Source organism: Chelonia mydas, chromosome 2 (assembly GCF_015237465.2).
Source record: "Chelonia mydas isolate rCheMyd1 chromosome 2, rCheMyd1.pri.v2, whole genome shotgun sequence".
Classification (NCBI taxonomy): domain Eukaryota; kingdom Metazoa; phylum Chordata; order Testudines; family Cheloniidae; genus Chelonia; species Chelonia mydas.
In genome coordinates, this window is record NC_057850.1 from 183577424 (window position 1) to 183597459 (window position 20036).

General features: G+C 42.4%; 1 pseudogene; it reads right to left on the bottom strand.

Annotated features, from left to right (window-relative positions):
* Positions 1 to 9562: 9562 nt before the first annotated feature.
* Positions 9563 to 11186, bottom strand: LOC102929621 (annotated as a pseudogene).
* Between the last annotated feature and the right edge of the window lie 8850 nt (positions 11187 to 20036).

Here is a 20036-nt window from a genome sequence, read left to right on the forward strand (position 1 = left end):
CGTTACTTCTAGTTGATGCGTCCCTAGCTTATAACTAAAATTCTTGTTATTAATCCCTAAATGCATGACCTTACACTTCTCACTATTAAATTTCATCCTATTCCTATTACTCCAGTTTACAAGGTCATCCAGATCCTCCTGTATGGTATCCCTATCCTTCTCTAAATTAGCAATACCTCCCAGCTTTGTATCATCTGCAAACTTTATTAGCACACTCCCACTTTTTGTGCACAGGTCAGTAATAAAAAGATTAAATAAGATTGGTCCCAAAACCGATCCCTGAGGAACTCCACTGGTAACCTCCCTCCAACTTGACAGTTCACCTTTCAGTAGGACCCGTTGTAGTCTCCCCTTTAACCAATTCCCTATCCACCTTTCAATTTTCCTATTGATGCCCATCTTATCCAATTTAACTAATAATTCCCCATGTGGCACCGTATCAAACGCCTTACTAAAATCTAAGTAAATTAGATCCACTGCGTTTCCTTTATCTAAAAAATCTGTTACTTTCTCAAAGAAGGAGATCAGGTTGGTTTGGCACGATCTACCTTTTGTAAAACCATGTTGTATTTTGTCCCATTTACCATTGACTTCAATGTCCTTAACTACCTTCTCCTTCAAAATTTTTTCCAAGACCTTGCATACTACAGATGTCAAACTAACAGGCCTATAATTACTTGGATCACTTTTTTTCCCTTTCTTAAAAATAGGAACTATGTTAGCAATTCTCCAATCATACGGTACAACCCCTGAGTTTACAGATTCATTAAAAATTCTTGCTAATGGGCTTGCAATTTCTTGTGCCAATTCCTTTAATATTCTTGGATGAAGATTATCTGGGCCCCCCGATTTAGTCCCATTAAGCTGTTTGAGTTTCGCTTCTACCTCAGATATGGTGATGTCTACCTCCATATCCTCATTCCCATTTATCATGCTACCATTATCCCTAAGATCCTCTTTAGTCTTATTAAAGACTGAGGCAAAGTATTTGTTTAGATATTGGGCCATGCCTAGATTATCCTTGACCTCCACTCCATCCTCAGTTTTTAGCGGTCCCACTTCCTCTTTCTTTGTTTTCTTCCTATTTATATGACTATAGAACCTTTTACTATTGGTTTTAATTCCCTTTGCAAGGTCCAACTCTACTTGACTTTTAGCCTGTCTCACTTTATCCCTACATATTCTGACCTCAATAAGGTAGCTTGCCTTACTGATCCCTCCCTTCTTCCACTCCCTATATGCTTTCTGCTTTTTCTTAATTACCTCTCTAAGATGCTTGCTCATCCAGCTTGGTCTACAACTCCTGCCTATGAATTTTTTCCCCTTTCTTGGGATGCAGGCTTCCGATAGCTTCTGCAGCTTTAATTTAAAATAATCCCAGGCCTGCTCTACCTTTAAACCCATAAATTCTTCAGTCCAATCCACTTCCCTAACTAATTTCCTTAATTTTTGAAAGTCAGCCCTTTTGAAATCAAAAACCCTACTCGCAGATTTATTTTTGTTAATCCTTCCATTCAGTTTGAACTGAATTAGCTCATGATCACTTGAGCCAAGATTATCCCCTACAACCATTTCCTCTATGAGGTCCTCATTACTCACCAAGACCAAATCTAAAATGGCATCCCCTCTAGTCGGTTCAGCAACTACTTGCTGAAGGAATCCATCAGCTATCGCATCTAGGAAAATCTGAGCCCTATTATTATTACTAGCACTCGTCCTCCAGTCTATATCTGGGAAGTTAAAGTCTCCCATGATCACACAGTTTCCATTAGTATTTACTTTATTAAAAACATTAAAAAGGGCTCTATCCATATCCAAATTAGATCCCGGCGGTCTATAGCACACCCCAAGCACTATCCCAGGGGAGGCTCTAATAGTTTTCTTCCCCAATTTAATTTTTGCCCAGACAGACTCAGTCATACCCATTTCATCGCTTCTTATTTCTTTACATTCTATCTTATCATTGATATACAGTGCTACTCCACCACCTTTACCTTTATTTCGGTCTTTCCTAAACAGCACATACCCTTCAATACCTGTAGCCCAGTCATGACTACTATTCCACCAGGTCTCTGTTATACCTATGATATCTGGTTTCACTTCCTGCACCAGTAACTCTAGTTCCTCCATTTTGTTACCTAGGCTCCTTGCATTAGTGTACAAACATCTTAATTTTTGCTGTTTAGCCTCACTCACATTCTGTACCCTATTAGGCACGGTTATTTTACTACCAGTATAACCTATTAGACTTGTATCTACACTGCCCTTCCTCCTACCTACAGCTGTATCCACTCTTACTTCATTTTCTTTCCACTCTATGCTGAATTCTGGCGTGGAGATTACCTGGACATCTCCCGACCATCTCCCCCAAATTCCTAGTTTAAAGCTCTCTTAATCAGTTGTGCCAGCCTCCATCCTAGAAGTCTATTTCCTTCCCTACTCAGATGAAGTCCATCCCGAGAGAACTGTCCTCTATCCATGAATGCCTCCCAATGGCCATACATCCCAAAGCCCTCCTTATAGCACCACTGCCTAAGCCATCTATTGATAGTCATAATCTTGTCACACCTTTGTTGCCCTTCTCTAGGAACAGGCAGAATCCCACTAAAGATCACCTGAGCCTCAATTTCCTTAAGCGTCCTCCCCAGCCTAGCATAGTCTCCCTTAATACTTTCCAGCGAGAATCTAGCTGTATCATTTGTTCCCACATGAAGGATAATTAGGGGATTCTTTCCCGCTCCCTTTAGAATCCTTTTCAACCTCAGGTCTACATCCCGTATCTTAGCACCCGGAAGACAGCACACCCTCCTATTTTCTGGATCAGCTCTGGTTACAGGCCTATCTATTCTTCTCAGTAAAGAGTCCCCAATCACATAGACCTGCCTTTTCCTAGTGACGGTGCTATTCTCCAGTCTATCCCCTGTTCCCTCTGGCTGCAAGTTCTTTCCATTCCCATTCTCCCTTGTAATCCTTTTTAACCCATCCTGTATCCTATTGGGGCTCATATTTGGTGTAATCTCCATTAACTCTTCCCCTTTTCCTATAGGACTAACCTCTCTTCTCTTCTTCCTTGCCCTGTCACCCTCAGTGACTACCTGCTGAGCCCCTTCTTCATTTTCCAACTCTGCAAACCTATTCTTAAGCTCTATTTCTCCTTCACTAGCCCGCCTTTTCCTCTGCCTAGTTCTTTTAGTCACATGCTTCCACTGACCACTTTCCTCACCCAGTCTCCCCTCAGAATTCCCTAGTCCTGCTTCCATCTGCAAGTCTGAGCTTTTCCCTTGAAAAGTACTGGTCCCAGTACAGACTCTTGGGGGACACCACCGTTTACCTCTCTCCATTCTGAAAACTGGCCATTTATTCCTACCCTTTGTTTCCTATTTTTAACCAGTTACTGATCCATGAGAGGACCTTCCCTCTTATCCCATGACAGCTTACTTTGCTTAAGAGCCTTTGGTGAGGGACCCTGTCAAAGGCTTTCTGAAAGTCTAAGTACACTATATCCACTGGATCCCCCTTGTCCACATGCTTGTTGACCCCCTCAAAGAATTCTAGTAGATTGGTGAGGCATGATTTCCCTTGTAAAAACCATGTTGACTTTTCCCCAACAAGTTATGTTCTTCTATGTGTCTGACAAATTCTGTTCTTTCCTCTAGTTTCAATCAGTTTTCCCGGTACTGACGTCAGGCTTACTGGTCTGTAATTGCCGGGATCACCTCTGGAGCCCTTTTTAAAAATTGGTGGCACATTAGCTATCCTCCAGTCATTTGGTACAGAAGCAGATTTAAATGGTAGGTTACAAACCACAGTTAGTAGTTCTGCAATTTCACATTCGAGTTCCTTCAGAACTCTTGGGTGAATCCCATCTGGTCCTGGTGACTTATTACTGTTTAATTTGTCAATTTGTTCCAACACCTCCTCTAATGACACCTCGATCTGGGACAGTTCCTCAGGCTTGTCACCCAAAAAGAATGGCTCAGGTTTGGGAATTTCCCTCACAGTGTTCCCTCTAATTTTTTTAATCGTTGTGCGGAATGAATTTTGTTATATGCACCAATATGGAGGTGATGTGGGGCTGAGGGGATTGAAGTGTGGGAGGGGGCTCAGGGCTGGGGCAGAGGGTTGGGTGTGTATGGGGGGGTGAGGGCTCTGGCTGGGGGTGGGGCTGTGGCTGAGGGGTTTGGGGTTCAGGCTGCCCCACGGCTGCAGTGGGGAGAGAGGACTCCCTCCAGCCCTCTCTCGCCACAGCAGCCCGGGGCCGGGGGAGAGTGCCTCTCCCGGCTGGGGCAGCTCCGGGGCTAGGACCAGGGGAGAGTCACCTCTCCCCGGTCATGGCAGTTCCTCTCCCCACTTACGTGGCCCTTGATAGCATGCTGCATGGCTGCACAGCTTAGCGGGAACTTAGCTCCCTCACATCCTCAGCCGTGAAGACTGATGCAAAAAAATCATTTAGTTTCTCCACAATGGCCTTAGCATCCTTGAGTGCTCCTTTAGCATTCTGATAGTCCAGTGGCCCCACTGGTTGTTTAGAAGGCTTCCTGCTTCTGATGTACTTACAATTTTTTTTGCTATTATTTTTCAAGTCTTTGGCTAGCTGTTCTTCAAATGCTTTTTTTGGCCTTCCTAATTATATTTTTACACTTCACTCGCAGAGTTTATGCTCCTTTCTATTTTTGCCACTAGGATTTAACTTCCACTTTTTCAAGGATGCCTTTTTGCCTCTCACTGCTTCTTTTACTTTGTTATTTCATCACGATGGCACTTTCTGGTTCTCTTACTATGTGTTTTAATTTGGGGTATACATTTAAGTTGGGCCTCTATTATGGTGTCTTTAAAAAGTTTCCTTGCAGCTTGCAGGGATTTCACTTTTGGCACTGTACCTTTTAATTTCTGTTTAACTAAATTCCCCATTTTTGTGTAGTTCTCCTTTCTGAAATTAAATGATACCATGGTGGGCTGCTGTGATGTTTTCCCCACCACAGAGATGTTAAATTTAATTACATTATGGTCACTATTACCAAGCGGTTCAGCTATATTCACCTCTTGGATCAGATCCTGTGCTTCACTTAGGACTAAATCAAGAATTGCCTCTCCACTTGTGGGTTCCAGGACTAGCTGCTCCAAGAAGCAGTCATTTAACATGTCAAGAAACTTTATCTCTGCATCCCGTCCTGAGGTGACATGTACCCAGTCAATATGGGGATAGTTGAAATCCACCATTATTAGTGAGTTTTTTATTTTTACAGCCTCTCTAATCTCCCTAAGCATTTCACAGTCACTATCACCATCCTGGTCAGGTGGCCAGTGGTATATTCCTACTGCTATATTCTTATTATGGAAGCATGGTGTTACTCTCCATAGAGATTCTATGGTACAATTTGGTTCATGTAAGATTTTTTACTTCATTAGATTCTACACTTTCTTTCACATATAGTGCCACTCTCCCACTAATTCGACCTTTTCTGTCCTTCTGATATATTTTGTACCCTATATTACTGTGTCCCATTGATTATCCTCATTCCACCAGCTTTCTGTGATGCCTATTATATCAATATCCTCATTTAATATGAGGCAATCTAGTTCACCCATCTTATCATTTAGACTTCTAGCATTTGTATATAAGCACTTAAAATTATCACTTTTTATCTGTCTGCCATTATGTGATGTAATTGAATGGGATGTTTTTTCATTTGACTGTTTCTCATCAGACCCTACCCATATTTTATCATCTTCCATCCTCTCCTCCTTACTAGGCCATAGAGAATCTCCATTAATAGATTCTCCCCAAAGGGATGTATCTGTTTGAACCACATGCTTCTCTGCACCTGTCGGCTTTCCTCCAGCCCTAGGGTTCAGGAAATTGGGGTGATGGCCTGGGCCAGCCCCACGCTTTGTGAGGAGGTGGGTGGGGAGGTGAGTTGGGAGACGGGTGAGTGGGGGGGGGAGGAGCCCCCCTACCAGCCCCCCTCCCCTCAGTGCCTCCTGCCCGCCTGCGGGACCAGTTGATCAGTGCTTCCTCCTCCCTCCCAGTGCCTACCGCCGATCAGCTGTTTTGCAACATCTGGAGGCACTGGGGGGAGGGAAGAGGACCGAGGGCGCAGCGCACTCGGGGGAGTGAGCGGAACTGGGTGGGGAAGGGGTGGGGTGGAGCGGGGGTGGGGGAAGAGGCGGGGTGGGGCCTTGGGAAAGGGGTGGGGTGGGGACAGGGCCTAGGTGGAGCTGGAGGGGGGAGCTCCTCATCTATGTCTAGGGCCCCGCACCCACCTGGGGACGGCCCTGGTCCTTATTTTAAAAACTGCTCTACAGGAAGAAAGCATAAAAGGGGAGGAAAAGAGTGGGAGGTGTCTCTTGCTTGTGTGAGTGCCTCAGGAGCTTTGCAGTCTATAAAAGTGGTGGAAAGGAACACTGTAAATACATCACATGAGGTGTTCTATTAGAAAAAGGTCACTGAGCTGTTTGCAACTTGAAAAAGAGACAGGAGCTATACCTCTGCCAGAGCCAGAGAGAGAAACCCGGATATTGGATCACCAGCACTGTACTGCTGAATAATAAATACTTGTGTAACCCTGCAGGGAAGTGTCTCCAGAACAGCTGGTCAGAAAAATGTATTGATGTTTTTTTCACCCATAAGAAAACTTTGACAAAAATGAAGAAAAATTCATTTTTATCACAACTTCCCATGGAAAGCTTCAAGTTTTTAAAGAAAAATTTGAAATCATAATATTTTGTTCCAAACCTAAAATGTTTGATTCTGAAATGGTGCTATGGTGCCTCATGGGTGTTCTAGTTCGGCTGCTTCATTTTCATCGTTAGCCTGGAATCCCAATTTGGACCACATCTTTTATGAAATACTGTGGTCTCTCTTCTTGGTGAGGGAGGCCGTACATCATGGGAGTCATATGATTGCAGGGTATCATGAGAGATGTAGTCCATCTGAGGAGCATATACAGTATACGTTTCCAACCTAAACTCTGACTAAACATGGAGAATAGAGTGGAAAATACAAATATGTAAATGGAGTGCTTCACAATTTCTAACTCTGTAAAGTCTTTGGAGAAATGGAAGTACTGTAATTAAATCACAGTATATTTCTACTCTTTTTAGAGACATGAGAAATGACAACAAGAAGTCAGAATTAAAGTTAGAAATATATTTTGGGTAATTAATTAGTAACATTACAGTAACTGTAATGATATTTTAAAAATGAAAGGTAGAGTTGCTGAAAAAGACGACTATTTCTTGACACAGTCAATTATTTGACAATTCCTCATCTGTATATTTTCTAGATTTTAAGGCATTGTATTGTTCTTTAAAAATGTGCTTACAGCAACCTTAAATGAACATAAATGTAGTTTTCTTTCCATAAATTATTGGAGTTTTGAGAAAAGACTTGCCTAAAAGGGAATTTGAGAGATCTTATTTTGATGAAAAATTCCAGTGCATTGTACTTTAATGTAGCTTCAGGAATTATCATAACATATATTGCCAGGCTACTTCTACAGGATTGGGTTGGGGTGTGGGGGGATGGGACATACAGAAGTCATAAGATCTAATCCAGTGCCCGTCAAAGTCATGGGGAAGACTCCCCCTGACTTCAGTGAGTGTTGGATTGGGCCAATAGCACACGGCAGCAGAGCCCTCTACATTTTAGAAAGGTTATGCACCAAACTAAACATATAAGAAAAAATTCTGCCCTCAGAGGTTTCCATACAAGAATGTGTTTCACTCCTGTCTGACTTCAGTGTTACACAGTCATAATGGCATTGAAACTGAGAGTTACATCTGTGTCAAACTGGAGTAACTGAAGGGTGAGTCAGGCCATACATTTAAAAACTGTAACTGATTTGTGTGCACAGCCATCCAGTGAAATGTGCAATGATTCATTTGCCATCTAAGCTAAATAGCAGTCTCTCTCTATTGCTTAACTGTAGCCTCTGAAAATGATTACACAATGGCTACACTGAGTAATTCTCATCAAGAAAGAAAGCAGCCAATCAGGAGGGAATTTTTTGCTAGGAAACTTTTAAAAAAGCCATCACACACATTTAAAATTAAGTCAGAACTCAATAGATGTCCCCTCCCTCCAGCCCAGTTTGTGTTGTAATGCTTGTATACGTAAACTTCTCCCAGATTTTTAAACTATGGAAACTGTCAGGAAGCCAGTTATACAAAGATGCCATTTTGCTTTATTCAAGAAAAAAAAACACATTTAAAACAGAAAAATATTATGAGGAAGAAGAGACACTGAGCATAGGCAACACATAGTATTATGGAAACATTGACATAAAGAATCCAGCAATTCTATGTCCTCTTCATTCACTGCCGGTTTCCACTGTCCACAAAGGTGTCAGATCATGTTGGTGATGGCATGTTCTGCTCATGTGTGAGTTTCTAGATAGGATCTCTGCATGTGGGTAGATGGATTTTTTCACAGCATGGGTTTGGAGGAATAGCTGCAATTTTTGAAGGAGTGGAAGTCAGAATCCAGGACCAACTTTCCTCTGTCCCTAAAAGATAAACAGCGGAGGTAGACCCCTGGGCTAAGTCAATGCTTGTAAGCTTTTTAGGGCAATCAGTATATTTAGATGAACGCAGGTAGAATGTTGTCAAGGTTCCTCCCCCACTCTGAACTCTAGGGTACAGATGTGGGGACCTGCATGAAAAACCTCCTAAGCTTATCTTTACCAGCTTAGGTCAAAACTTCCCCAAGGTACAAAATATTCCACCCTTTGTCCTTGGATTGGCCGCTACCACCACCAAACTAATACTGGTTACTGGGGAAGAGTTGTTTGGACACGTCTTTCCCCCCAAAATACTTCCCAAAACCTTGCACCCCACTTCCTGGACAAGGTTTGGTAAAAAGCCTCACCAATTTGCCTAGGTGACTACAGACCCAGACCCTTGGATCTCCCATCACTCGCACCCCCCCTTTCCTGGGAAATGTTGGATAAAAAGCCTCACCAATTTGCATAGGTGACCACAGACCCAAACCCTTGGATCTGAGAACAATGAAAAAAGCATTCAGTTTTCTTACAAGAAGACTTAATAAAAATAGAAGTAAATAGAGATAAAGAAATCCCCCCTGTAAAATCAGGATGGTAGATACCTTACAGGGTAATTAGATTCAAAACATAGAGAACCCCTCTAGGCAAAACCTTAAGTTACAAAAAAGATACACAGACAGAAATAGTTATTCTATTCAGCACAGTTCTTTTCTCAGCCATTTAAAGAAATCATAATCTAACACGTACCTAGCTAGATTACTTACTAAAAGTTCTAAGACTTCATTCCTGGTCTATCCCCGGCAAAGACAGAATATAGACAGACTGAGACCCTTTGTTTCTCTCCCTCCTCCCAGCTTTTGAAAGTATCTTGTCTCCTCATTGGTCATTTTGGTCAGGTGCCAGCGAGGTTACCTTTAGCTTCTTAACCCTTTACAGGTGAGAGGAGCTTTCCCCTGGCCAGGAGGGATTTCAAAGGGGTTTACCCTTCCCTTTATATTTATGACAAATGTATTCCTGGGCAGGGAGTGGGAAAGCTTTTACAGAACTTGGTCACTATCAGAATAGCCTAACACTTGAGTGGGCAAGGAGTGAGAATGATTGGCTGAATTGCTACTAGAAATACGACGGATGCAGGTTTGGAATATATATATATTTTTTTAAGGTGAGCTTTAAACATCTCGCCAGCAAAAGCATAGATCACCGGGTTCAGGCAGCAGTGGATGAAGGAGATTGATTCGGTCAGCTGCAGGGGCAGGGCTAGCCTTTGGCTTGTCTCGCAGTCGATGATGTGCAAGTTCTGCAGAGAGTCTAGAAAAAGCACAATGTTGAAGGGAGCCCAGAAAAGGAAAAAGATGACCACGATGATGAAAATCAGCTTGATGGCTTTGGTCTTGTTCTGGTTTTTGCAGCTCTGCAGATTTTTCAGGTTCTGGGAGTAGCAGCAAATGAGGATGCTGAGCGGGATCAAAAGGCCCAAGATGTTGACTTCAAACTAAGTGAAAAATCATCTGGTCGCTTGGGGAGGGATAGCTCAATGGTTTGAGCATTGGCCTGCTAAACCCAGGGTTGTGAGTTCAATCCTTGAGGGGGCCATTTAAGGATCCGGGGCAAAAATTGGGGGTTGGACTAGACCTCCTGAGGTCCCTTCCAACCCTGGTATTCAATGATATTTAGGGACACACTTGAGAGACTGTTCAATTTCCACTTCTTGGGTAAACGCCCTATTTGGTATAGCAGCCAAACCGACCATCATCCACAGATTAAGCTTATAATTATGCCACAAGTGACTGTCCGAACTCTCATAGCAATCGTTCATGCTGTCTATGCTATGTACCTGTCTGTGCTCATGAGGGTGATAAAGAAAATGCTACTGTAAAAGCCTATGTAATAAATGCCAGCCATTATTTTACATGCTGCATTTCCAAAAATCCATTCTTCTGAATCATAGTGAGCTTGAAATGGGAGGGGGATAACAAAGAGCAGGTCAGAGTTTGCAAGGTTGAACAAACACATGTCGGTCATGGTGGTAACTTTCTTCCTAGTCAAGAGTACACATATGACCAAGGCATTTCCCATTAGGCAGAAGACAAAACACCAGGCATTGCAAGGAGAGGTACCTTCATCATACGCATAGTTATATTCTGTGGTGTTTGGGAAAGAGCTTGTAACAGTAACAGTCATCTTTAAGACCTGTGCACAAAAAAAGAGATAATTACTTGATTATGGGTATGGAAGGGTTGCAAAAGACAGCATTTTGCCATTGTTACTAACGCTGAATGAAATCAATGTGACTGCTTGTTGAATAAGAAAAGGAGTACTTGTGGCACCTTAGAGACTAACAAATTTGAGCATAAGCTTTTGTGAGCTACAGCTCACTTCATCGGATGCATGCAGTGGAAAATACAGTGGGGAGATTTTATATATACAGAGAACATGAAACAATGGGTGTTACCATACACACTGTAAACGTGAGTGATCAGGTAAGGTGAGCTATTACCAGCAGGAGAGAAAAGAGGGGAAAAAAACCCTTTTGTAGTGATAATCAAGGTGGGCCATTTCCAGCAGTTAACAGGAATGTCTGAGGAGCAGTGGGGAGGTGGGGGGAAAAACAAACATGGGGAAATAGTTTTACTTTGTGTAATGATGCATCCACTCCCAGTCTTTATTCAAGCCGAAGGTAATGGTGTCCAATTTACAAATTAATTCTAATTCAGCAGTCTCTCCTTGGTGTCTGTTTTTGAAGTTTTTTTGTTGAAGAATTGCCACTTTAGGTCTGTAATCGAGTGACCAGAGAGATTGAAGTGTTCTGACTAGTTTTTGAATGTTATAATTCTTGACGTCTGATTTGTGTCCATTTATTCTTTTATGTAGAGACTGTCCAGTCTGGCCAATGTACATGGCAGAGGGGCATTGCTGGCTCATGATGGCATATATTACATTGGTAGATGTGCAGGTGAACGAGCCTCTGATATTGTGGCTGATGTGATTAAGTCCTATGATGGTGTCAATTGAATAGATATGTGGACAGAGTTGGCATTGGGCTTTGTTGCAAGGATAGGTTCCTGGGTTAGTGGTTCTGTTGTGTGGTTGCTGATGAGTATTTGCTTCAGGTTGCTGTCTGTAAGCAAGGACTGGCCTGTCTCCCAAGACCTGTGAGAGTGATGGGTCGTCCTTCAGGCTAGGTTGTAGATCCTTGCTGATGCGTCGGAGAGGTTTTAGTTGGGGGCTGAAGGTGATGGCTAGTGGCGTTCTGTTATTTTCTTTGTTGGGCCTGTCCTGTAGTAGGTAGCTTCTGGGGACGCTTCTGGCTCTGTCAATCTGTTTCTTCACTTCAGCAGGTGGGTATTGTAGTTGTAAGAACGCTTGATAGAGATCTTGTAGGTGTTTGTCTCTCTATTTAGTTAGAAATAAGGAATGAGAAGACCAATGCATTTATGTCATCTAACCTAAATCTCTGCTATAATTAATTCCAACATAATTCTATAATTATGTTCAGTATTTATAAAGCAACAGATTTATGTAGAATAAATGTATGCCATGTGAAATTATAAATAGAATTCATCTGATTCTGATCTCATTTACACCCATATAATCGAACAACAAGTTTACTAAAATGAATAGGAGATGCAGGTGCTCAGCATCTCTGAAGATTAGGCTATTGTTATGCTGCTGATACCCTCTTCTCATGTTTATGACTTCCAAAATTCACTGTTTTCCATGGAGGATCTCTTCTCCACCTCAGTTGGCCTAACAAGTTGAAAAAGCATCGTTTTCTAGATTATCTAGCGATAAGTATCTCTTAAGGTGTGTCTTCCCCTTGTCAACTATAGTTAGTTAACTACAGTTAAGATGACAATATATTTAATATAGATGGATTTTACCTTTGACTATGGAGGCAGGGCTTGGTTTGGTATCTGTTCTACCGTATCGTCTTCCTCCCTTGGTCACAGATGTGTCCAAATGGTCTTTTCCCTTGGTGGTGGAGACTGATGAACGTTTGTGATGTATAGACTCCCAACAACTGCAGAATAAGTATGAATCATAGAATATCAGGGTTGTAAGAGACCTGAGGAGGCCATCCAGTCCAACCCCCTGCTCAAAGCAGGACCGATCCCCAATTAAATCATCCCAGCCAGGGCTTTGTCAAGCCTGACCTTAAAAACTTCTAAGGAAGGAGATTCCACCACCTCCCTAGGTAACACATTCCAGTGTTTCACCACCCTCCTAGTGAAAACGTTTTTCCTAATATCCAACCTAAATCTCCCCCACTGCAACTTGACACCATTACTCCTTGTCCTGTCATCCACTACCACTGAGAATAGTCTAGATCCATCCTCTTTGGAACCACCTTTCAGGTAGTTGAAAGCAGCTATCAAATCTCCCCGCATTCTTCTCTTCTGTAGACTAAACAATTCCAGTTCCCTCAGCCTCTCCTCATAAGTCATGTGTTCCAGTCCCCTAATCATTTTTGTTGCCCTCCGCTGGGCTCTATCCAATTTCTCCACATCCTTCTTGTAGTTTGGGGCCCAAAACTGGACACAGTACTCCAGATGAGGCCTCACCAATGTCGAATAGAGGGGAACGATCACGTCCCTTGATCTCCTGGCAATGCCCCTACTTATACATCCCAAAATGCCATTGGCCTTCTTGGCTACAAGGGCACACTGTTGACTCATATCCAGCTTCTCGTCCACTATAACCTCTAGGTCCTTTTCTGCAGAACTGCTGCCTAGCCATTCTGTCCCTAGTCTGTAGCAGTGCATTGGATTCTTCCATCCTAAGTGCAGGACTCTGCACTTGTCCTTGTTGAACCTCAGATTTCTTTTGGCCCTATCCTCCAATTTGTCTAGGTCTCTCTGTATCCTATCCCTACCCTCCAGCGTATCTACCACTCCTCCCAGTTTAGTGTCGTCTGCAAACTTGCTGAGGGTGCAATCCACACCATCCTCCAGATCATTAATGACGATATTGAACAAGTATGGACAGCTAGTTCAAGAGCTAGATTAAGATAAAATGAGTAAACAGGAAAAGGTGAACATTAAAGGGTTTATAAATACTTTCTCACAGAAACTATCAACCTCACACTCTGAAGTGAATAGGTCTATGCATGTGAGCAGGTGCTCTCCAGTGTGCGCAAGGGTTGCACAGTTGACTCTTGCCTTTAGCGCAAAAACACCCACTATGGCTATCTCCATAATAGAAACTAAGACCCCTTAAAACCTATGCCAGGGACAAGCAGTGCCAATGAACTGCAGGTGTAAATTGGTGTAGCTCTGTTGAAGTCAATGGAATTACACCAATTTAAAGCAGCTGAAGACCTGGCATGTAATTTCCAAAAAATATATTTGGTTTCTATCTTGTAACTGATTTCAACCAACATGCTAGATCTAGCCAAGTACTGTTTTTACACACCTGTCTATTAGTGATGTACAAACTTGTTTCAATGAGATCACACACACCTACACATCCCTTGAACCATTTTTGAAAACTCAGTTTTATTTAAAGTTGAGAGATTTGCTTATTTGGTTGCATGCACCAAAATATATTCAGTACATGTGGTTTGGGACAAAATACTGGCCCAGCTGGAATTAGGATTGGCTTCAAATTATGATTCTTTTATATAGTGCTGTAAAGATATATGGGACTTTACAAAGGAAATAAACACTCTGTTCATCTACAGATCATAACGATGGGTAAGTATCATTCTCTGTATTTTACTGTGAGCAGAGAGGTGAAATGTCTAGCTTAAGTGGGCAAGTGAGTGGTTGAGCCAGAAGAAGTAGTATTAATTTGTATAATGGTAACATCCAGAGGCCCCAGTGGAGATCGCTGGTATGCGCTGAACACACACATACAGAAAAACTGTCCTAAAGAGCCTACAATCTAAACAGATAAGACGGACAAAGTAGAAACAGGCACAGAAGTGAAGTGATTTGCTAAAGGTCACACCATAGGTCAATGGCAGAGCCAGCAGCAGAAACCCAGTTGCCTATTTCACAGTGCATGGTGCTATCCACTGGGCCATTTGGTTTCAGTAGGCTCCCCTTCCCAAGATCTTATAATCTAACACAGACAACAACCACCACCACCAAAACTAAACTAAAAACCAGAACCCACAGGGTACAGAAAAGGTAGGCTGGTAGGAGATAAGAGTAGAAAGAATTAATGGAAGAACTGGGTCTGAAGGAAGAGAGAAAGGGCATTTGAAATAAGACATAGGAGGTTAATTGTTTCTAGGTGGCAATGTGAAATAAGGCATAAAGCTGAAGGTGGGCAAAGAAGATGATACAGGACTAGTGGGAAGAGGTGATAGGAGTAAGCAGAGGAAATACAAGGGAGAGTGGGAACAAATGAGGGCAGAGGTGTAAGGTGGGGATGAAATTATGCAGCACTGGAAGGTCAGGACAAAAAGCATGAACCTGCTGTGTTAAAAGAGAGGATGCTACTCAAATAGTTGCAGAGTGCCAGAGGAGGAAGATGACTAGCAGTTGCATTTTGGATATACTGGGGTTGGAGAACGGTGAGATGTGAAGAGATCAGGGAGGAGAAAGTTACAGAAAGAAATCCAAAAAATGTTTAAGGCATGGTGTGATGGAGTTCACTCAGACCAGCACCTCCTGCTGGCTGTCTCAGGGATTAGCTCTCAGCCTTCATGCCCTCTCCTACGGTGCTTCTTCTGCTGCCTTCTCTGCCAGCAGACCCATCTAAGCCCAGGAACCACAGCATCCTCCGGCCATGGCACCTTCCATGTTTACCCCCTTCCAGGTTGGGGAGGGGAAGTATCTCCCAGTTCTAAAGTCCAGTCACTTCCCCAGTAGCAAGTGGGGGGACCCAGGCCTGCCCACTACTCTGGATCCTGGCCCAGGGACCCCATAGATAGCAGCCTCATTGTAACTTCTCCACCAATACTGCTGCTTCAATTCCCTGAACCATATCCCTGTGGCCTTAGCACCTTCTTCACCCTCTTCTCAGGTCCTCCAGTCTGCAAGTCCCAACTCCCACCTAGGAGCTCCCTCTTGCTCCCCCAGTCCCTGCCAGCAACTGCTCCATCCAAGGTGCTTCCTTTTTGCAGCTTGCTGGGAACACAATGCCTTCTCCTTGGGCTCCCTGCAGCCACTGACTGTCTCTGGCCCTACAACTCCTTTTATGTAAGCCCACTGGGCCCTGATAGGCTGCTCCATGCAGCCTCTCTGACTGGCTGCTCCCTGAACAGCCTCCCTAGGCTGCTTTTAACTCCTTCCTTTCCAGTGTGGGGTTAACACCCCATCACACATGGATAAGAATTTTAGTTATATGGAAGAAGAGGAAGAGATAGGGTTTTGTTACAGAGCACAGGAAGTAAGAGGATGTAAAGAGTCTGAGGTACAATTTTCTAAAATGCCTTGGGGACTTGGGATCCTAGTTCCCTTTTCAAAAGTGGCTTTGGCATTTAAATGCCTAAATCCCACTGGCTTTCAGTAAGACTTAGGAGTCTAAGTCTTAAGTCCCTTTTGAAAATGGAACTTAGAGGGTTAGTTTTTAAAAACACCTATGTATAGGAGAGGGGAATTAAAAGTGACAGAGTATGTGACATTGGGAGCTAGGGAGGAGAGTGAAGTTATCAAAAGGAGAGGAGAAGGATTAGGAAGAAAGACAAGCAATTCAGCTTTGGAAAGGTAGAGTTTATGATAGCAGAGAGTCAGTCTCTGACACCGGACAGAGCTAGAGGTTAGGGTAGAGACTAGAGCAGGGTGACATTTTTTGGCTGAAACAATTTTAGGCAAAAAATGCAGGCTTGGTGACATCAAAAAGTTTTGTGATTTTGTCTTGGTTTCACCAAATAGTTCGTGGTTAAAAACAAAACTTTTCATTGATGCTTTTGAAAAACAACATTGATTTTTCTGATCTGAAACAACTTTGTTTTGAAATTTCCTACAATTTTCTTTAAAAAAACCCCAAACCCCAGCACCTTCAATGCATGAAACACTTCATTTCAGATTGGATGAAACATTTCATTTGACCCAAAATTATTTTCTTTTACAAAATTGCCAGTGAATCAAAACATTCAGTTATTCCACTCTAGTAGAGAGGTAGATCTGGGAATTGTTGGCATAAAGGTGGTAATTAAAAACGTGAGAGCAGATGGCATGTAAATGCCTAATCTCTCCTCACCAGGGAGAGAATATCATGAGAGAACAGGAGAAAGGGATGCTGCTGCCTATTGATCATGCTGTTTCTAATGAAGCCAAGAGTGGACAAAAATGTGTTAATCCACAAGCCAGTAAGTAGTGGTGGGAAGAACAAGCAGTAGCTGAGAATATCATGGTATTTGGCATACTCCCACTTTAATTATAAGGAATACTGCAAATGCTAAAGTATTTCAAAGTAAATTTTTCAGGGAGGTAAACATTAGAGGTCAGATCCTCAGCTGCTGTAAGTCAGTTTAGCTCATTGTAATTTACACAAGTTGAGGGCCTAGCCGTGTGCTGGGATTCTGGCCCTAGAATTGTAATGGCACCCACCTAGATTAACTGAACTCCAGTGCTGACCACAAAATGAGAACAGTTGCTGCAAAAAGGTGTCATCTTTGTAGAAAGACTCTTAAACCTCTCCTTCCTACACAGTGATCTAGAGAAGATTTGTTTTGTCACAAAAAGGAAATTGTGGTTGTGACAGCAGATATTTTCAAGTATGTCTCTGACCTCAAGGACAATTACTTCATAAACTCTTAGCTACGCTGTCTAGCAATGGTATTTCTAAGGCACCTCTCACTTGGATACCATAGAGCATCCCCAGGCTGTTTCTTGGCAGCAACTGGGGAGAGATTAAAATAAAAATAAAAATTAGACCACTTTCTTTACATGAGGTTTACCAGTAAGTGGCTAAATATACCCCAAATCAGTTTGCCACTGCAGCAATCAACTAGAAAACAGAAATGTTTGCTTTGATCTGTTGCCTGGCTTCCATAGGTTTCCAAAGACTGCATTTCCAACTGAGTCATGCCAGTCTCACCCAAGAACAAAATCACCCTCTGTCGTTACTAGACATTGCACTGATGACAGTTGGTTACTCAAAGTATGGCACTTTCACTCCTACAGTACCCAGAGCTGTTCTGGGTGCTTTACAGTTCAAATGGTCCCCGAGAGTTTACACTCTAATCTTAGAGGTTTTAGAAGTTGAGGTGAGAAATCATAATGTGGGAATGAGGTGAGGAAAGACTAGAGTTACAGTAGTAAGAACATGTGTTTCTGCCATGCAGTGATGTGCTCATCTTGATAGTTCAGTTAATACGTAAATTAAAAGAATAATAGCCATTATTATTGACTCACTTCTTGTGAGCATTGCCAAAAAATGGGTCTGAGATGCTGATCTGTGTGAGAAGAGGGGAGTGGTTTGGTGGATCAGAAATGGGAGGACATTCCAGGCGTGGGCAGCAGTGTGAAAGAAGATAGGCAGATGCATGTGAGAGATGGACAAACAGGGATTGAGGCTGGAACGGAGGAGCCGGGGTGCCATGATAAAAGACGAGTTTGGCTATGGACGGTGTGGAAAGTGAAGACAAGAAGTTTAAGCTAGATGTGGTGAAGAGGGAGGTGATGTGGTCTGTAGATTTCTGGGCGAGGAAGACCAATTTAGGAGCTGCATTTTGCTGAGCTGTTGCGGTCCAAATACAAGACAGAAAAAGGCTTTAAGCAAGCAAGCAGGCTGGTCTGCCTGTCAGCTTTCCACCCTCTTTTATTTCTGTCCCTCCTCCTGCGCATTACATACTCCAACAGATAAAAGGAATACACTGGCTTTGTTTAATATTCTTATTTACCAATTTCTATCTACCGCATTCCTTGCTCTCGGGCCTTGAGCCCAGTCCTGGGAGGCTTCCCACGGTTCATGTCATCTGGGCGAGTTTCCAAGGTTCATGCCCTTGAGAGGAGCCGTGTGTGCACTGCTCCTACACAACACTCCGGGTGTGCCCTGAATGTTGCCAAGTGCATGAACCCTACACTGAGCCATTGCCTATCTATGGCAAACAGGGCAATGGATGAGCTTTCTCAGCTGCCAAGGTCTAGACAGTGTTTGTACCGATTTAGCTATTTCAATTAGGGCTGTGATTTTTCTTCAGAAATATCATCCACACTGGAGTTGCACTGATTTATCTATCAATATAAAGATGCTTTATTCCCCTTCTTTTACCAGAATAAGTTCTCTCTATAACTGCATCCATCCCAAGGGGGTTGTATCACTTTAAACACAAGTTGTATTGCTTTAATTATTCTGGTGTAGTTAGACAAGCCCTTAAGCACTCCTGCTACTACCCCTGTGCAGCAGCAGCAGCTCACTGCACCAAAAATGGTTGTGCCCCAGGTATTCCTCAAATGCGCATTGTGGAGAACATTCCAAACAAGCAGCTGGTAGGGCTCTTAATGTTTGGATCCCCTAATGTTGCTTCACATATAGCTATTTACTGCAGACAAACAAACACAGGGACCCTACATGTGTGGACATCAGCGGTTTTACCCATTGTCTTAGTGTCACAGAACCTCATGCAAATTTTACCAGAAACTAATACATTGCAAAACTTCTAGGAATAACTGGGCTAACATCTGAAATTCTTTCTTCATACTGCACAACATAACTAGTGGGGTCCCACAGAGAGCCGATACTACTCAATATTTTCATTAATGACTTGGATAACAGAGTGGAGAGCATGCTTATGACATCAAGCTGGGAGAGGCTGCAAGTAGGGTTGTCGATTAATTGCAGTTAACACATGCGATTAACTCAAAAAAAAATTGCAATTTAAAAAAAATCAGTTGTGATTAATTGCACTATTAAGCAATAGAATACCAACTGAAATTTAATATTTTTGGATTTTTTTCTACATTTTCAAAGTATACAGTGCTCACTTCGTTATTTTTATTACAAATATTTGCACTGTAAAAATCATAACCTAAATAGTATTTTTCAATTCACCTCATACAAGTACTATAGTGCAATCTCTTTATCATGAGTGCAGCTTACAAATTTAGATTTTTGTTACATAATTGCACTCAAAAAACAAAACAATGTAAAACTTTAGAGTTTACAAGTTCACTCAGTCCTACTTCTTGTTCAGCCAATTGCTAAGAGAAAGAAGTTTGTTTACATTGATGGGAGATACCGCTACCTGCTTATTTACAATGTCACCTGAAAGTGAAAACAGGTGTTTGCATGGCACTGTTGTAGCTGGCGTCTCAAGATATTTATGTTCCAGATGCGTTAAAGATTCCTATGCCTCTTCATGCTTCGGCCATTGTTCCAGAGGACATACTTCCATGCTGATAACGCTCATTAAAAATAATGCGTTTATTAAATTAGTGACTGAACTCCTTGGGGGAGAATTGTGTCTCCTGTTCTGTTTTACCTGCATTCTGCCATATATTTCATGTTACAGTAGTCTTGGATGATGACCCAGCACATGTTCATTTTGAGAACACTTTCACTGCTGATTTGACAAAATGCAAAGAAGGTACCGATGTAAGATTTCTAAAATATAGCTACAGCACTCGACCCAAGATT